The 17,187-nt window shown below is 37.0% G+C and overlaps 1 protein-coding gene across 1 annotated transcript in view; it reads right to left on the reverse strand.

Moving 5' to 3' along the window:
- Positions 1 to 17,187, reverse strand: part of Cul3 (cullin 3) — an 88,279-nt gene that overhangs the window by 64,875 nt on the left and 6,217 nt on the right. The window lies entirely within an intron of this gene.

A 17,187-nucleotide genomic window follows, 5' to 3' on the forward strand; every position in this document is an offset into this window, starting at 1 on the left:
TTATTCATTCCTTTATAACCTCTTCCTCTATCCCTAAGTATATCAAAACTCTCTACTTTAAAGTCACATTTACGTAAGGTTATCACTTAACCCTTTCTTGCTCCCTGCAAAATATTTGCCATGCTAAATTCCAACAGCCCATCCACTCCTTCACATGAACTCATGTAGTTAAAAATACTAGCCGGGCGGTGGTGGCCTTTAATCCCAGCACTCCGGAGGCAGAGGCAGGTGGATCTCTGTGAGTTCAAGGCCAGCCTGGGCTACAGAGTGAGTTCCAGGACAGGCACTGAAACTATGCGGAGAAACCCTGTCCCAAAAAAAAAAAAAAATTAACATACTACTTATATTTGACCTGTTTAAATTCATACCAACTAACTCTAAGTGTGACCTTCCTGCAACCCTACAAGCACAATTTTCTAGTCTACTATTATTATACTTTCCTAGATAATTTTTACACCATATCCTCACTTGAATACTTCCGTTGAACTGAAAAATGGAAATAATTGGGAGGCACTATACAAACTGATCATATCCACCAACATTTTTGTTTCTATGCCAACATAATAATCTGTTAATTCTTAACACTACAAGTACAGAAGAGGAGCCAGAAGCAAACACCACAAATGCAAGATGTCAGGCCCCACCCCAGGCTTTCAGAAACAACCTGCATTTTTTTTTTTTTTTTTTTGGTTTTTCGAGACAGGGTTTCTCTGTGTAGCTTTGCACCTGTCCTGGAACTCACTTGGTAGCCCAGGCTGGCCTCGAACTCACAGAGATCCGCCTGGCTCTGCCTCCCGAGTGCTGGGATTAAAGGCGTGCGCCACCACCGCCCGGCACAACCTGCATTTTAACAGGAAGTCTAAGCAAAATCTATACAGAACGAAGTCTTTCGTGTCCAGTCTCCCACTAAAGGAGATCCTTTTTAGTAGGATCATTGCTAATTTTCCCTCTCTACTAAATCATTCCTATTTACATGTAAAATTATTACTTTTCCATCTTAAAAACAAATCTTCACAATCCTTTAACTTCTTTACATTTACAATGAATTAATTAAATAGCAAGGGGTTGGAATGATCCTTTATATTCAGCGTCTCCAAATTCCATTTTCCCATTATATCTTTAATCCACAACAATAACTTTCATCCCTACTATTTCACTAGGACTGTGAAAGTCACCAGTGACTTCTATATTCATAAATCTAATGTTCAAAGTTCCAGGTCTCATTTTACTAGACTTCTAGACTTATCTAGGAATATTTTGAAAGAGTTCACCAATTCTATGTTTAAAACAAAAATTTCACTTGCCTTCCAAGCACCACAGCCACTTATTTTTCTTCCCATTTCATTGGTTCCTACTTGTCAGTTTGCTTCTGGTTCTTACCACTATCTCCAATCCTAGACTTATGTGCTAGGGATTGCATTTATTTCTATGACATTAAATCACTCTCAAATTTCCAATACCCTATCTGGCCCTGCCTCTTGCACACAACTGGTATTTCAAGTGCATATTAAATGTTCCCACTAAGCATATCAAACTCCTTAAGTTTCAAAGACAACTCCTAATCTTTTCCCCACATTCCACTTGCCCTGCAGTCTTTTCCAACTGAATAAATGTCTGCCTCTTTCTTCCAGGTATTAAGGGCAAAAATCACCATCTTTGGCTGATAAGATAAAAAGAGAGATTATGGAATCTACTTTTAAAAAGGAACTACTTGTTTTAAATAAGATACGTAATGAAAATTTTTTGTCTGAATTTGTCAAATGTTACTGGACTGGACATTGTTATATATAATGGAATTTTTTATCTGAATCTTTGGCTGATAAGATAAAAAGAGAGATTATGGAATCTACTTTTAAAAAGGAACTACTTGTTTTAAATAAGATACGTAATGAAAATTTTTTGTCTGAATTTGTCAAATGTTACTGGACTGGACATTGTTATATATAATGGAATTTTTTATCTGAATCTGTCAAATGTTAATGGACTAGACATCATTAATGTAATTTTTGGCTGTATATATTGTATATACTTATTGGATAGTTTTTCTTGTATTAGTTATAAGCCTTTTTTAATTTTAGACAAAAAGAGAGGAAATGTGGTGGTATTGTGTTCTCCAAAATATTGTGTACCTTAATAAACTTATCTGGGGTCAGAGAACAGAAAAGCCACAAGATACTTAGGCTAGAAAATGTTAGCACACGCCTTTAATCCTAGCATTCCAGAGACAGAAATCCCTCTGGATCTCTGAGTTCAAGGCTGCATTGGAAACAGCCAGGTATGGTGACTCACGCCTTTACTCCTAGAAAGCAGCCTTTAATCCCAGGGAGTGGTGGTAGAAAGCAGAAAGGTTATAAGGCGTGAGGACTAGAAACTGGAAGCATTTGGCTGGTTAAGCTTTCAGGCTTTGGAGCAACACAGTTCAGCTGAGATTCATTCTGGATGAGGACTCAGAGGCTTCCAGTCTGAGGAAACAGGACCAGCTGAGGAAATGGCAAGGTGAGATAGCTGTGGCTTATTCTGTCTTTGATCTACCAGCATTGACCCCAATAATTGGCCTCAGGTTTGATTTTATTAATAAGAACTTTTAAGATTCCTGCTACATTTGGCTATTCCCTCACTTCAATTCCAACTCAAAATAGAAATCTTGTTCTCTACCTTCAAAATATAAGCAGAGAGCACAACCCCTTCACAATAGTTCCATTAATACAATCATGGTAAAACCACCATCTCTCAGATAGTTCTAACAGCTACTTCACAATTCTTGGCTTGTCTCCAGAAAATGATCTCCTGAAAATATACATCAAATCATGTCACTTATCTGTTCCCAACTCTCCAATGACTTTTCATTTCCCTTGGAGTTAAAGTCAAAAGCTTATACAGTTCTCCCACAAAGCCTTATTATTTATCTCATTCATCTCTCAACTTCATCTTTTCCCCCTTGTTCACTCTGCTCTGTGCACCTAGTTCCCAACTCTTCTTTGGAGTACATAAATAAACTCACTTTAGCTTTTGTGTTTCTCAAACTCTCTGTCTGAAATGTTTTTCCCTCAGACATACCTGAATGTCTCAAACCTGGCAGCTGACAAGGAACTGTTAAGTACCCATCCTATTTACAGTATTAGCCTCCACTCACTACTAAATCACCCCACCCCACATCTACCCCTATTTTTTCTTTTTTCATGTTAGCTTTATGAAGGTAGAAATTTTATAACAGCCCCTAAATAATACTTGGTATATAACAGGTATTTGTAGTTGCTGGCTGAGCAATCCTTCTGTTAATACTTGACCAAGGAACCCCTTTTGTATTACATAAATCTACTTAGCTCAGTATTTACAAGCTGAGAAACACTAGTCAGTCAGCACCATTCTGCCCTAACTGGGCTAGAATTACTGAGTTAGTGGAATTTTTTACCAAGTCATATTTATGCATAAAAGTGTGGAGAAGGAAGTACAGAAACTAACTATTTCACTTACCCTAGCTGAAAATAGCAGCTAAACTGAATCAAAAGGATCCTTAAGATGACTCAAACTCAGTCTAACAATTTGGGGTAAGCTTCAAAATGTGAAATGCTAACACAATATTTGCTTCCATCCACCAAATCCTGCTCATATATGAGGTCTAGAGACTTTAAAAGAATCTACCTCTATACCTAAACTACTATCTATTTTTATCAGATATCCTGATAGACAAAACGGCATATTTGGAAAATGTAAAGGTGTGGTTATACGTAACTTTTCACACGCAAAAAAAAAAAAAAAGGTACAAATCAACACAGAAAATGATGGCTTCAAATCCTTCACTCCCGTGCAATGAGATTTTAGTCTATTGATACCTATCAGCACTGGAGTAAAACAAAGATATCTCATGGCATTAAATAATAAATATACAAGGCAGAATATAAAGAACAATTTCAATGAGAGGGAAAAAATGAACTTATTAACTCCAGAAATACTCCTATCACAAAATATCTGTCTGTCAAAGGATCTTTTCAGGCTCTTTACTATCTAATATAAGGTAGACAAAGCACAAAGACAGATCTACACGGCACAAATTACTAAAGAAGCTTCTAATATTACCTAAATATTCTCACACTATTACGACAAACTACTTTTAAAAATTATGTATCTAAGAGTTGTTTTCTAATACCGTAGTAGAATTTTCTATGTCATGCCTTGTAAGTAGAGCAAGGATTAGAGTCAGAGGATAAACATTACTTCTAGCAATTACTATGGTAAAAATATTAACAATCAAATAAGCAAAAATAAACTAAGATCAATCACCAAATACTACAATATTCAAACCACTGGACTCACTTCACATTTCACATGTAGGGTAAATCAGACTGTAAGTCATTGATTATTATCTCGACCAATGTTAATATGCTACACTAGTAAAGAAGATAGGTTTTGATGTCATGGGGGGTCTTGATTTGTACCATGGCTTTCTCACTGTCAAGCTTAGAACCTTAAATCATTTAACTCCTTTAGATCTTGATTACTCATTTCAAAAGGAGGTCTAGTAACACTATCTCAAAGATTGTCATAAAAAGTAAATGAGAATGTCAGTAAATTTAACACTGAAAACAAGAGTGTTTGCTGATAGAATCTCTTGAATTCTCCTGTGTTCTTGAAACAAAATTCAGAAATAGCTTTCAAACTCTCTGTATGTAAACAGGTAGGAGCTAAGACAAAAGTCCTTAAGAGCATGACTATGAAAAATGCCTATCACCAGGCTGTGGTGCTGCACGCCTAATCCCAGCGCTTGGGAGGCAGAGCCAGGAAGATCTCAGTGAGTTTGAGGCCAGCCTGGGCTACAGAGTGAGTTCCAAGACAGGCACCAAAACCACATACACAGAGAAACCCTGTCTTGAAAAACCAAAAAAAAAAAGGGGGGGGGGAATGCCTATCAGTGTTAAGCAGCTTTTTTTCAAAAGCAGCATTTCTCTATACACTGTCTCTCAATACTACCAGTCATGTAAGTAATTTCTAGCCCCATCACTCTCTTTGGCTTATGTCACTCTCTATAATGTGTCCCTTACGTACCTTTACTCATCATTTAGACAATTACTATCCACACATAGGGTTCAGATTTGATTGTTGCAAAAAATTATGAAGTTTCCCAAACTGTATACAATATTTTGCAAATATAACTTGTATGTATTTCTTTTCTGGAGGGCAAGTACCTAGAGTTTTTTAATCAGAATTCCCAATCTGGGTTTATTTTTGTTTCACATGATTGTTAATATTTTTACCTTAATAAAATCATAAAGAAGACACGATTGGCTTATGTGGCCCAAATCCAGATTGCCAGCTCAGACTTTGCCCCAAAGCCTAAAACTCCAATGCTCAACTACCTGCTGCATATCTCCAACCAGCTCCAGAAACAAATCTAATCACGTGCATATTCCATGTAAAATCACCACCACACACATGGGCAAATCTTTGTCTTCTTTTTGTTAGTCATAGCATTATAAATTTTACAAACCAAAAGCATAAACTTGATCTTTTAAAACATTCTTTCCTATCAAAACCCTTCTCTGAGGTAAGATGGACCAGGAGCACTTTAAAGAGCACAGACACGCTGGGCGGTGGTGGCGCACGCCTTTAATCCCAGCACTCAGGAGGCAGAGGCAGGTGGATCTCTATATGAGTTTGAGGCCAGCCTGGTCTACAAAGTGAGTTCCAGGACAGGCGCAAAACTACACAGAGAAACCCTGTCTCGAAAAACAAAAACAAAAACAAAACAAAAAAAAAGCACAGACACATCCTTCTAGATCTAGTTAAGGATTCTCAGTGTATTTATAGTCAGCGGGTTTTGTTTGTTTACATTTTACTTACTTTATTTGTGTGTGCATGTCTGGAGGGTGGAAATGAGCACCACAGCATATGTGTAATCAGAGAACAACTTGCAAGAATCAGTTCTCTCCTACCATGTGGGTCCCAGGGATTGAATTCAGGCCATGAGGCTTGGTAGCAAGCAGGAAGGAGTCTTTAACCACTGAGCCATCTCACTGGCCCTACTTCCCCCTTTCTTAATCTAATTCTTACATGATTCTGAATGCAGAACAGGTACCATACTCTCCTGGATTTTTTTTTTCCCTCACCACACCAAAATTCAACATTCTTCTTCAGATCTTCCCTAACACTTAGGGCCTATCTATCACTACAATCCCATATTGCTTTGTAACTATTATTTTGTTTCTTCCACTGGACCATAAGAATCCTAAGAAACTTGTGTTTTGCTTCAATGTCACTTTAGTGGTAGTAAACCAATGATTGTCAAATGAAGATCATTTTACCCATTATTACACTAATGAATTTTGAAAATGTGAACCAGTATTAGGCACAAGGATAATGGGAGGACATTAAACGTGCTTATCTGGAGAAATTAATCTAATTCTTTAAATATTCAAATGTCTTTTTAAATGGAAATAAAGAATAGTAATGGAGAAACAACAGATTCTAGAATCTACCAGGCACTATTTTCATATTTACTCATTTATCTTACCCATTATCAAAGACACTAGAAATCTGCTTAATTATTGCTTTCATTATTAAGTGTTAGCTGGGAAGAACTAGTGGACTGAATAAGCCATTCAGAAAAGAATCAACAAACTATAATTTTGCTTTCCCTAAGTAAATGAGAATAATACAACAAATGAAACAGGCAGTCACTACAGATTCCTCCATGATTTAGTCCTGGCACTAAGCACATCAACCCTGGCAAAATAATGTTTTACCAGGAAGCTTTATCTTTCACTTACTCATTTCATCAAATTTAACCATAGAAACATTTATTTTCTACACTTTACACAGGATGAGAAAAAAAAATCTTAAGGTTATACCCTATGTACATAAAAAAAATCCTTTAAAGTAACAATCTAAACTATCTGAGCAGAATTTCAGTAGTCTCATTGATAACACTTATTTGCCCTAAATTTGTTATAATAAACTTAGGCGTTTTTTGCAACCAAGGCTTTAGGGGGACAATGTACATGCGTGCGTGAGTGTGTGCAAACACACGCAAACACACACACACACACACACACACACACACACACACACACAATTGCATTTAATGCCTACTATGTAATTATAAATACATACCATATCCCACCCCAAGTTCAAGATACAGAAAATAAATTCCTTCAACAAGAAAAGCTTATTTTTAAAGGAAAGATATATAATTATTCTTAAGTAGTTTATAATTCTCTCATTAGGCAATAGCAATAGAAATTACTGTCTTTAAAAAACTGTAATGCTCATCTATACTATTTCAAATGGTGTAACTTCTGAAGGCCTGAGTTTGAGAAGATGTCTATTACATATTTAACACATCTTCTGGAAAGTGCTACAATTATTAAAAGCTTGAGTAGAACTATATCATAAAACAAGTTAAAATTAAGATGGAGAGAAGTGTATGCTTTGTGTCCACTATGTACAAAGTACAAGTTTTTAGTCTCTTGTGAATAATGTTCTACCAGAAATATGCAAGAGGGTGGTTGTGTGTGTGTGTGTGTGTGTGTGTGTGTGTAAAAATCTGAAATTCCAAGCAATTCAGAATGCGACAGATACACACACACACACACACACACACACACACACACACACACACACACACACACACGGGAAAATGTTTGAGCTTAGTTGTAAGCTTCAACCTCAACAAGGCTTCCTTAAGGAATCACAGCATTCTTACCATTTACAACAGAAGCATTAATTACTAAGGCACCTCCCATTTAGGCTACAAACAACTCAGACTAGTAAGGTGGTCTCTCCTCCTTTGTTATTGTATGCCCCATAATACACACACACACACACACACACACACACACACACACACACACACACACACGGCATGATGACTAGGTGACATTAGCTAATACTGGTAAAGGATCTTACTTGACGACAAGATTCAATGACATACAGTATCAGCAATAACCTCATTTTTCTAGCACTAATCCCTTAAATAATGTCAACCATTCAAAACATAGTCAAAGATCCAAGTTTTGAGGCAAACAGCATAGTGAAAAGACACTGAGTAAACAAGTTAATAAAATTTCCAAACTTGGCTTTCCTCATCTGTTTGTGGTGAAGAAAAGAGAGATGGTGTACTGAATGGCAATTAAGAACATTTATGAAAGCACGCAGAACCACAGCATGTGCTTAATAAATGTAAATTTGTTTCCCCCATTACTGAACAAGACAGCATTGCTTAGTGACTTTCAGTATAAAATCACTGATGTCTGCTTAAATGCTTTCGTTTTAAAATAGAGAACATTTGGGAATAAAAGTGTGCTACCAAGCCAAAAATAAAACAACAACAAAAGAAAATTACCCCAATAACTAATGTCATGAAGGAAAAAAAAATTATCAAAAAGCACAGCTGCCTGGGAAAATTCCATGAAAGCACAAAACATGCCTATCTACACCCAACTGGTGTCTACCATTAACTTATAGGACAGCTACATTTATAATGAAAAAGTTGAATCAATAGGAGGTTCAATTATGCCCAGGATTTCAATCTTCAACACATGAGTAGGATGCTCAGGTATCATGTTGAACATTTGGAAAATGTGGAACTTTTCAAAAACAGATTAAGTTTCTATATTAGTCTATCAAAGCCCATTTGTTTATAGATCTTATTACTTTCATAACTCTACTTCAATTACATTCCTTGAATGATTTTTATACATGAGAAACATTTCATAATCCAACATGACCATAGCAAGATGCAATCATGTAAGTGCATTCGTCTCTAGCATCTGTGGAAGACTGATTCCAGAAACCTTGGGGATACCAAAATTTGAGACTATTCAAGCCTCTTTTCTAAAATTGTGTACATACATCCTCCCAATACTTTTATGTCATTTCTAGATTACTTGTAATATTAATGCAATATAAATGTTATTATATGAATAACTATAACTGCACTATTTATGGACTACAAGTAAAGTCTGTAGAGATTTAATAAAGATGCTTCGGGTGAACAGACCGTCTTCCCACTGAAGCACAAATCTGGCTAGTATCTCACCAATGGTCTTGTTTTCATAGTTGATACAGAAAAGACAGAATCTCAAAGTAGTTGTTAGGAAAAAAATACATGAACGCATGACTTAAATTCATACTTCTATAACAATGATATTACCATTATCATTTTCCCCTTTAGCTGAAATCACTATCTTTTTTTTTTAAATAAATACAACAGCATTTCCAAATAAAACCTCTATAAACTGTAAGACAATACCAAATTGTAGTTACACAGGAGAATCAATTATGTAAACAAAGGGAGAAACAAATGAAAGTATAATTTGCCACAGCTATTAGCTTTGTCTTTGAATAGACCTAACTGTAATCAGTTATGACAGCAAAAGACCCACCACATACATTTATTACAAAGGTGGAATCTGCTTAACCTTACCTAAAATGGTTAGCTATTTTTCCCACTGCTTCATATGGCAACTTAGCCACCATCAGTGGAAAACAGCATTCCCACTGTTGAGAAAAATTGAATTCTGAAAGGCTAAATAATGTCTGCAATGTGAGACAAAATGTTTTACACAAATTCCAAGAGCACACAGAAAAGGAGCCAGAATGTGCCTAAGGTAAACCCCAAAGTAAAACCTCTTCATTTTACAAAACAGGAAATAGACTAAGTGGATTATCAAAGATCATAAAACTAGTTAGAGCAATGAAGGAGCCCAAGAGTCCCTCTATAGTATCATGTCAGCTCAAATTATCAAGCCTCTCCAAACTGAGAAAAATTCGTAATTATGAATTCTATTAAAAATTATGAATTCTATTAAAAAATTCAATATTAACAATGAATTACTGTGGCTACATACTTATTTCAGTCTGGTCCATAGAAACAAGCTTTTAACAAAAAATCAGATGTTAGTAGTTCTTCTTCCATAATTCAAGTAAAGTGCAAATTCCTACGTGAAATCACCTTGTCTAAGTCTTCAATTTTTCTCATCTGTTAAATTAATAACCAATTTTCTCTAAAGTCTTTGGTATGGTTTGAGTATTTGTGTCGGCTCCAAAGCTCTTAATTCAATGAATACACCAATACTAAGAACTGAGGCCTATAACTGATGTAGGTTAGAGGGGTGGAACCCTCATGGGTAGAATGATGTAACCTTATGAAAGGGCTTGATGAAGGGAGTTAGCCCCCCTTGGCCCTTCTTTTGGCCAAAAGAGGAAAGAGCATTCCTCTCCTCTGGAGTATGTGGCATCAAAGTGTCATCTTGGGAACAACGAACAGCCTGCCAGAGAACTGAACTTGGGAATATCATGATCATGAACTTTCCAGCCTCCAATTTGTTCTTTGTAAGTTGTCCAGTCTATGGTCCATTGCTACAGTTACTAAGACAGTCCTACCTAGCTTTTTAAAATCAGGAGCTAGGGAGATGGCTCAGTCCATAAAACACATGAGGACCTAAGTCTGGATCCCCAGTGTGCACAATGATGTGTACCCCAGAGCTAGGAAGGTAGAAACACAAGTATCTCTGGAGCTCCCTAGCCAAGTCAATACAGCTTCATCAGGGAACTCCAGGTTCAATGAGAGCACCTGTGTACTGGCTATTTTTATGTCAACTTGACATAAGCTAGAGTTAGAAGAGGGAGCCTCAGTTGAAAAAATACCTCCATAAAAATGGGCTGTAGGCAAGCATTAATTTGTGATTGATGGGGACGCCCCAGCCCATTATGGGTGCTAAACCTGGGCTGGTGGTTCTGGGTTCTGTAAGAAAGCAGGCTGAGCAAACTATGAGGAGCAAGCCCTCTATGGCTTCTCCATCAGCTCCTGCTTCCATGTTCATGCTCTGCTGTCTTGAGTTCCTGTCCTGACTTCCTTTGATGAGGAACAGTGATAAGAAAGTATAAGTCAAGGGGCTGGAGAGATGGCTCAGGGGTTAAGAGCACTGGCTGCTCTTCCAGAGGTCCTGAGTTCAATTCCCAGCAACCACATGGTGGCTCACAACCATCTGTAATAGGATCAGATTCCTCCTGGTCTGCATGAAGACAGAGCACTAAGGCTGGAGAGATGGCTCAGTGGTTAAGAGCACTGGCTGCTCTTCCAGAGGACCCGGGTTCAATTCCCAGCACCGAAGTGGCAGCTCACAACTGTCTGTAACTCCAGTTCCAAGAGATCTGGCATCCTCACACAAACATACATGCAGGCAAAACACCACTGCACATCAAATAAAAATAAATAAATTAATTAAAAAAAGAGCACTCGTATACATGAAAAAAATAAATCTTAAAAAAAAAAGTGTAAGTCAAATAAACCCTTTCCTCCCCTAATTGATTTGGCCATGGTGTTTTATCAAAGCAATAGTAACCCTAACTAAGACAGCCTATCTCAAAAAATAAAGTGGAAAAGAAACTGAAGACACCGAACTTGGGACCTTGGCATTCCACAAGAATATATACACACATGCATGTGTTCATAAACACCACACACACACACACACACTCACACTCTCTCTCTCTCTCTCTCAAAATATCGTTTAATTTGGCTAATTGAATTTAAAAACTGTATTTCATGTTTCATTTACATATACCAAGAGAAATATTAACTGAACTCTCTAATCCTTGTGCTTTAAACTTATTTCCCTGTTTACTACTTTAGCATACTCTAGATTTCTTTAGAAGTAATTAAACATGCTAACTTCAAGGAATAGTCTAAGTACATACTTAAGATACACTGCACTGTGCTGCATACTCTGTATGAGCCCCTGGGCTCCTAGATCTGTCATCAGCCTATACATACATACATACATACATACATACATACACACATACATACACATATACATACATACACACACACACACACACACACACACACACACACACACACACACATATGTTTGTTTTTGTTTTGTTTTTTTGAGACAGGGTTTGTCTGTGTAGACCTGGCTGTCCTGGAACTTGCTTTGTAGACTAAGCTAGCCTCGAACTCAGAGATCATCAGCATGCCTTTGCCTCCTGAGCCACCACCCGGCTATCAGCCAATAATTTAAACCACCTTAGAATTATTTTTTCCAATATATTTCTATTAAGAAAGCATATTATTCCAGAATCTAGAAAACACTTAACAACATAAGTACGTAGTATAGCATGCACGATCAATCTATGTCCCATGGGCTGTATGAAAGCATGCTAGGATAGCTATGAATATGACCCAATCTTTTATAGATGAAAATGCCATGCAGCAAAGTCCAAATGTTGGACATGCCTGGTAGTCTAATGAAAACAACATTGTTTTTCAATCAGACATTTGGATATGAATCCTGCCTCTACCCTTTTCTATGTGTATATGTAGTATTACATACTTTCAGTGAGTCTCTCAGAATTCCCAACTAATTTTAAACAAGAGGAAAAATGTCTCAACTAAAACTTGCCTTTAGGATTTGAGATCAGTCAAAATACTTCAAACAAAATCCAGAATTAAAGTAGGTGTAGGAAAACAAGGTTCATTACTTGGAGAGGATATAGCAGTGTAAGAGGGTAAAAGTTCAAGAGCTACTTTAGACACTAACTTGCAAGTAGTGTGTCTCTCTTAGTGATGCTGCCTTGCTGTTTGAGGGTATCTACGAGAAATCATGTATTTTCCAAAGGTAAAAACTCCCCTTTCAAGTTTTTGTCCACTTGCTCAGCAGCAACATTTCTCATTTAAAAAGCAAAATAGGTCCTCTCCTTTTTCTCTAGATTCTAAGTCTTAAATGTATACAAGACAAATCAACAAGTTTTACTTAATTACTTCAGAATTTCAGTTGGCTTTAAAACATCAAAAGGAATGCTTTCTAGTAGCAAAATCTATGGGCTAGTTAAGACTACTACAGGGCAGCCGGGCGGTGGTGGTGCACGCCTTTAATCCCAGCACTCAGGAGGCAGAGCCAGGCGGATCTCTGTGAGTTTGAGGCCAGCCCGGGCTACCAAGCAAGTTCCAGGAAAGGCACAAAGCTACACAGAGAAACCCTGTCTCGAAAAACCAAAAAAAATAAAATAAAATAAAAATACTACTACAGGGCTAGTTCTCAATTTACTATTATTACCTAATTGGGCAAGTAGAGCCCTGTTAAGCAGGCTGGTGATTAGTGATATTAAGGCAGTGGCTAAGCTTTTTAAGGGAACTCTGTTACAGAATCTCCTATAAATAGCAATATAGAAGCAGTTCTAAATGACCATGGAGGTCAACTATGAGGATACCTTTCTACTACAAACCCTCCAGTCTGCTGCAATCTGTATCTGACTGTGACTACCCTACAGAAAAGACATTTTAAAATGAAAATTATGGCTTTACAATTAGCAACTCTTTCTTTAAAAATCTCCCAGTTACACCACTATTAAGAGTGTAATTTTTTATACTATCTCATTTACTCTTTATAATTGGAATCTGAAAAACCATCCTTTGGTGTACCATTTTATGTGAAGAAATGGACTAAAGAATATTGGCTGTATTATTTCACTTACTGAATATTGTCTACTCTGTGTTGTGTACTATTATATAACTAGACTGACAAAAATCAATAGTACACAATACTGACTTGATGCTTCCTCAAAGAGAAAATTATACTTCTAAATAAAGAGATATAGACCATTCTATCAGGTGGTTTTTCGAGACAGAGTTTCTCTATGTAACAGCTTTGGCTCTTCTGGAACTCATTTTGTAGACCAGGTTGGCCAAAACTCACAGAGAGACCCTGCATCTGCCTCCTGTGTGCTAGGATTAAAAGTGTGTGCCACCATGCCCAGCTGAGAATTTCTAATAAACAGTTTTATTTATGGACAGTGATTGAAATTTTAAAGCTGGAGAGATGGCTCAGCAGTTAAGAACACTGGCTGCTCTTCCAGGGGACCCAGGTTCAATTCCCAGCACCCACATGGCAGGTCACAACTGTAACTCCAGTTCCAGGGGATTCAACACCCTCATACATGCAGGCAAACACCAATGCACATAAAATAAAAATAAATAACAGCTGAGCAGGAAAGGTGAGAACGTACTAGCTAGATACACACAAAATGCTTCAAGTCACCAAGTGTCTGTCTAAATTAGTGACCATTGTCTTTCAGTTTCTTCTGTAGATCACAGTCTAGAAAACATGAGCAATGAAAGAAAATCGGTGGTATCATCCAAGATGGTTTTTGCTGATACTTGTCTTTGTTCTGCAGAAGAAGAAGAGAATAATGGGACAACTGGTAGCAGAGGAGATAGTGACAATACCATAGCTTGGTCTCCTTGAGGTCATGAACACAACATGAGAAGCAACCAAGCAAAAAATAGGGCAGAATAATGAAATAACAGCTTACATCTGTTTATAATGCTTATTGTGCCTCCAGTACGATTCTAAAAGTTTTATGTGTATGAACTTTTTACAAGGGATAGAGAAAAGGTTCAACAGTTTACAGCACTTGCTGTTCAGTTATCAGGACTAGAATTTGCATCCCAGTACCCATGCCAAGTGGCTCACAATTACCTATAATTCTAGCTCCAAGGGATCTAACATCCTCTTCTGACCTCCATGGGCTCACACGTGTGCAGATACACAGAAAATAAAATCTTTATAAAAATATTTTATGATGTAGTAATATTCTCTAGAAGTCCTGTATCTAGTAAATGGAAGAGCCATGATGACACAATGTTAGGTGTTTTAAGATTTCTAACAGCTAACATAGTCCAAGAAAGGATGAAGTTCACTGTAATTCACGAGGCCAGGATCAATGAGTTATTAATGTAGATCCATTATTTGATTCACACCCGGAACACAATATAAGCATTTTTAAATTAAATGACTATTCTGACATGTAATGGATAAAACTAAGACTTGAACTAGAGATAATTTATGTCTAGGAAGGAGACACTAAGTTACTCAAAGTCTGAGTGATCAAGAACGAAAAGATGGTCAGAAAGGAAAATAATAGTTCTCAAGAGACTGAGCCTAGAATGATGATGGCTATGGCAATAACTGCATTCTGGGCCCAGAATGAGCAGAAAGAATTCAAGATAAGTCTATCCCCACAGAGCAAAGCCATGTTTCAGAAGGTGAGAAAAACAAGAAAATCCTGAGGACACTACAGAGTTAGTCCATCTAAGGTTAAAGCAGTGGCTTAGACTGTACAAAGAGAGCTGAGAGGAAGAGGACATGCAAGGGTGGGTGTCCTGGGAGAGGTGTTCTGGTGGAGTAGTGTGTAGTTCATTTGGATACAGAAAATACTGAACCACAGATTAAGACTCCTAATGCTGAATTTAGAGAGACCTTGGTAACCCATCATACTATTTACTTTCAAGTAATTTCTCTTCCAAACACTAAGATTGTCCTTCTAAGAAAAATGATACAGGATCATTAATGATCTACTACTTCACTTACAGACCCAAACATAAATTTGTACTAAATCAATCAATTACTATTGTTCGGCTTAAAGAACCAGTTTCTCATTTAATCAATCATTCACTACCCATACACACTCTGTAGTTCAAAGCTGTCTGGTATAAGCACTGGGCAGACCCACAATCTAATTGAAGAGTAATACCAAAAAAGGGAGGAGACAGGAAATAATAAACAAAAAACGCTAAGTAGTTTTAGATCTGTAGTTCTCAACCTTCCTAATGCTGTGACCCTTTAATACAGTTCATGTTGTGGTGACCCCAACCATAGTATTATTTTCATTGCTACTCCATAACTGTAAATTTTGCTACTGTTATGAATCATAACGTAAACATCTGACATGCAGAAGGTCTTAGGCAACCCCGTGAAAGGTTGCTTGACCCTCATAGGGGCCAAACCCCACAGGTTGAGAACTGTTGCTTTAGATGAGCATTTAAATTTGTGTGTGTTAGGGTATATACACATAGCAAATGAGTGTTTATATACTTGTATGAGAATGACTACTGGAAATTCTTTCTTGAAGCCATATCCAAAGAACCAGTAGCATTCCTGTGCAGAGAACCAGAGGTACTAACCCTATATTCTTCAAAATGCATTCTTGGGTGGTTCACAAATTGGTTCTACAGGCTTTCAGAAATGCTAACCTAGAGCTTGTATAAAATAGGGAGAGAGAGAGCACATCACTAAATAAGTATGCAAAATTTCAATCTAACTACCTACAAAAACATCACAATTTGAATACTCAAATTTTGGCAAAATCATGACTCTCTATTGACATAATTATAGTTAACGGTGTGCTAGGTAGAGTCTAAGTTTTACTTTATCACACAAGATGGTAAGGCAGGTCCTTTTAGTATTCTCATTTCATAGAGCAAACAGGCTAATTTAGGAGGCAGTGTAGCTATAAAGAAGTGGGCCTGCTGGTCAAACCACAGAAGTACAGAGCCCACACTCATAACTGCTTGCTATTCTCTCAGTCTCTTTACTTTTGAGCCACACAACAAACACATATGTTGAATGCTGCAAAACTAAAGTTCCCCAGGGTCTACACATAGTTCTATCCTTACTAATTAATAGTGAAAAATAAATCAAGACAAAAAAATGTTCAAGTACTATTTTTTAACCTATTAAATAAAAAGATATATCTGGCCAAGATTCAAAAAACTCGAACACCCTTAAAGTGTATACTTCCTATTCACATTCACACAGAACCAGTTATAACCTGGTTCTCATATTTACAGACTAACCTCAAGCAAATTAAACTCTCAAGCCCTCACTTGTAAAACAGATAATACTAAGATAGTATAAAACGGTAGTTCAACCTTCCTAATGCTGTGACTCCTTAATACAGTTCCTCATGTTGGGGTGACCCCCAACTATAAAATTATTTTCATTGTTACTTCATAAGTGTAATTTTGCTACTGTTATGAATCTTAATGTAAATATCTGACATGCAGATGGTCTTATGCAAACCTCTGTGAAGGGCTTTCGAGGAGACCTAAAAGGGTCACGACCACCATAGGTTGAGAACCACTGGCACAGAGCTTCAAGAATTAAGTTTAGACTGTCCAGCACATGAAAAGCATTCAACAAGTTATAGCTATATTTCTACCTTTCTGAATACTCATTACATAATATATTTGAACTATTCAGTCTAATAATTCTAGAGTCATAGATGGATTATGCAGAATCCAAGCTGCATTCTGTACAGAGAAAACAGGAATTTCCTAGAGTCAATCAAAATATGTGACAGTAGGTGAATGATTAAGCAAATGTGAGAATTTTAAGATACCAG

This window comes from Peromyscus californicus, unplaced genomic scaffold (genome assembly GCF_007827085.1).
Source record: "Peromyscus californicus insignis strain IS unplaced genomic scaffold, ASM782708v3 Scaffold_21__1_contigs__length_65335640, whole genome shotgun sequence".
Lineage (NCBI taxonomy): Eukaryota > Metazoa > Chordata > Mammalia > Rodentia > Cricetidae > Peromyscus > Peromyscus californicus.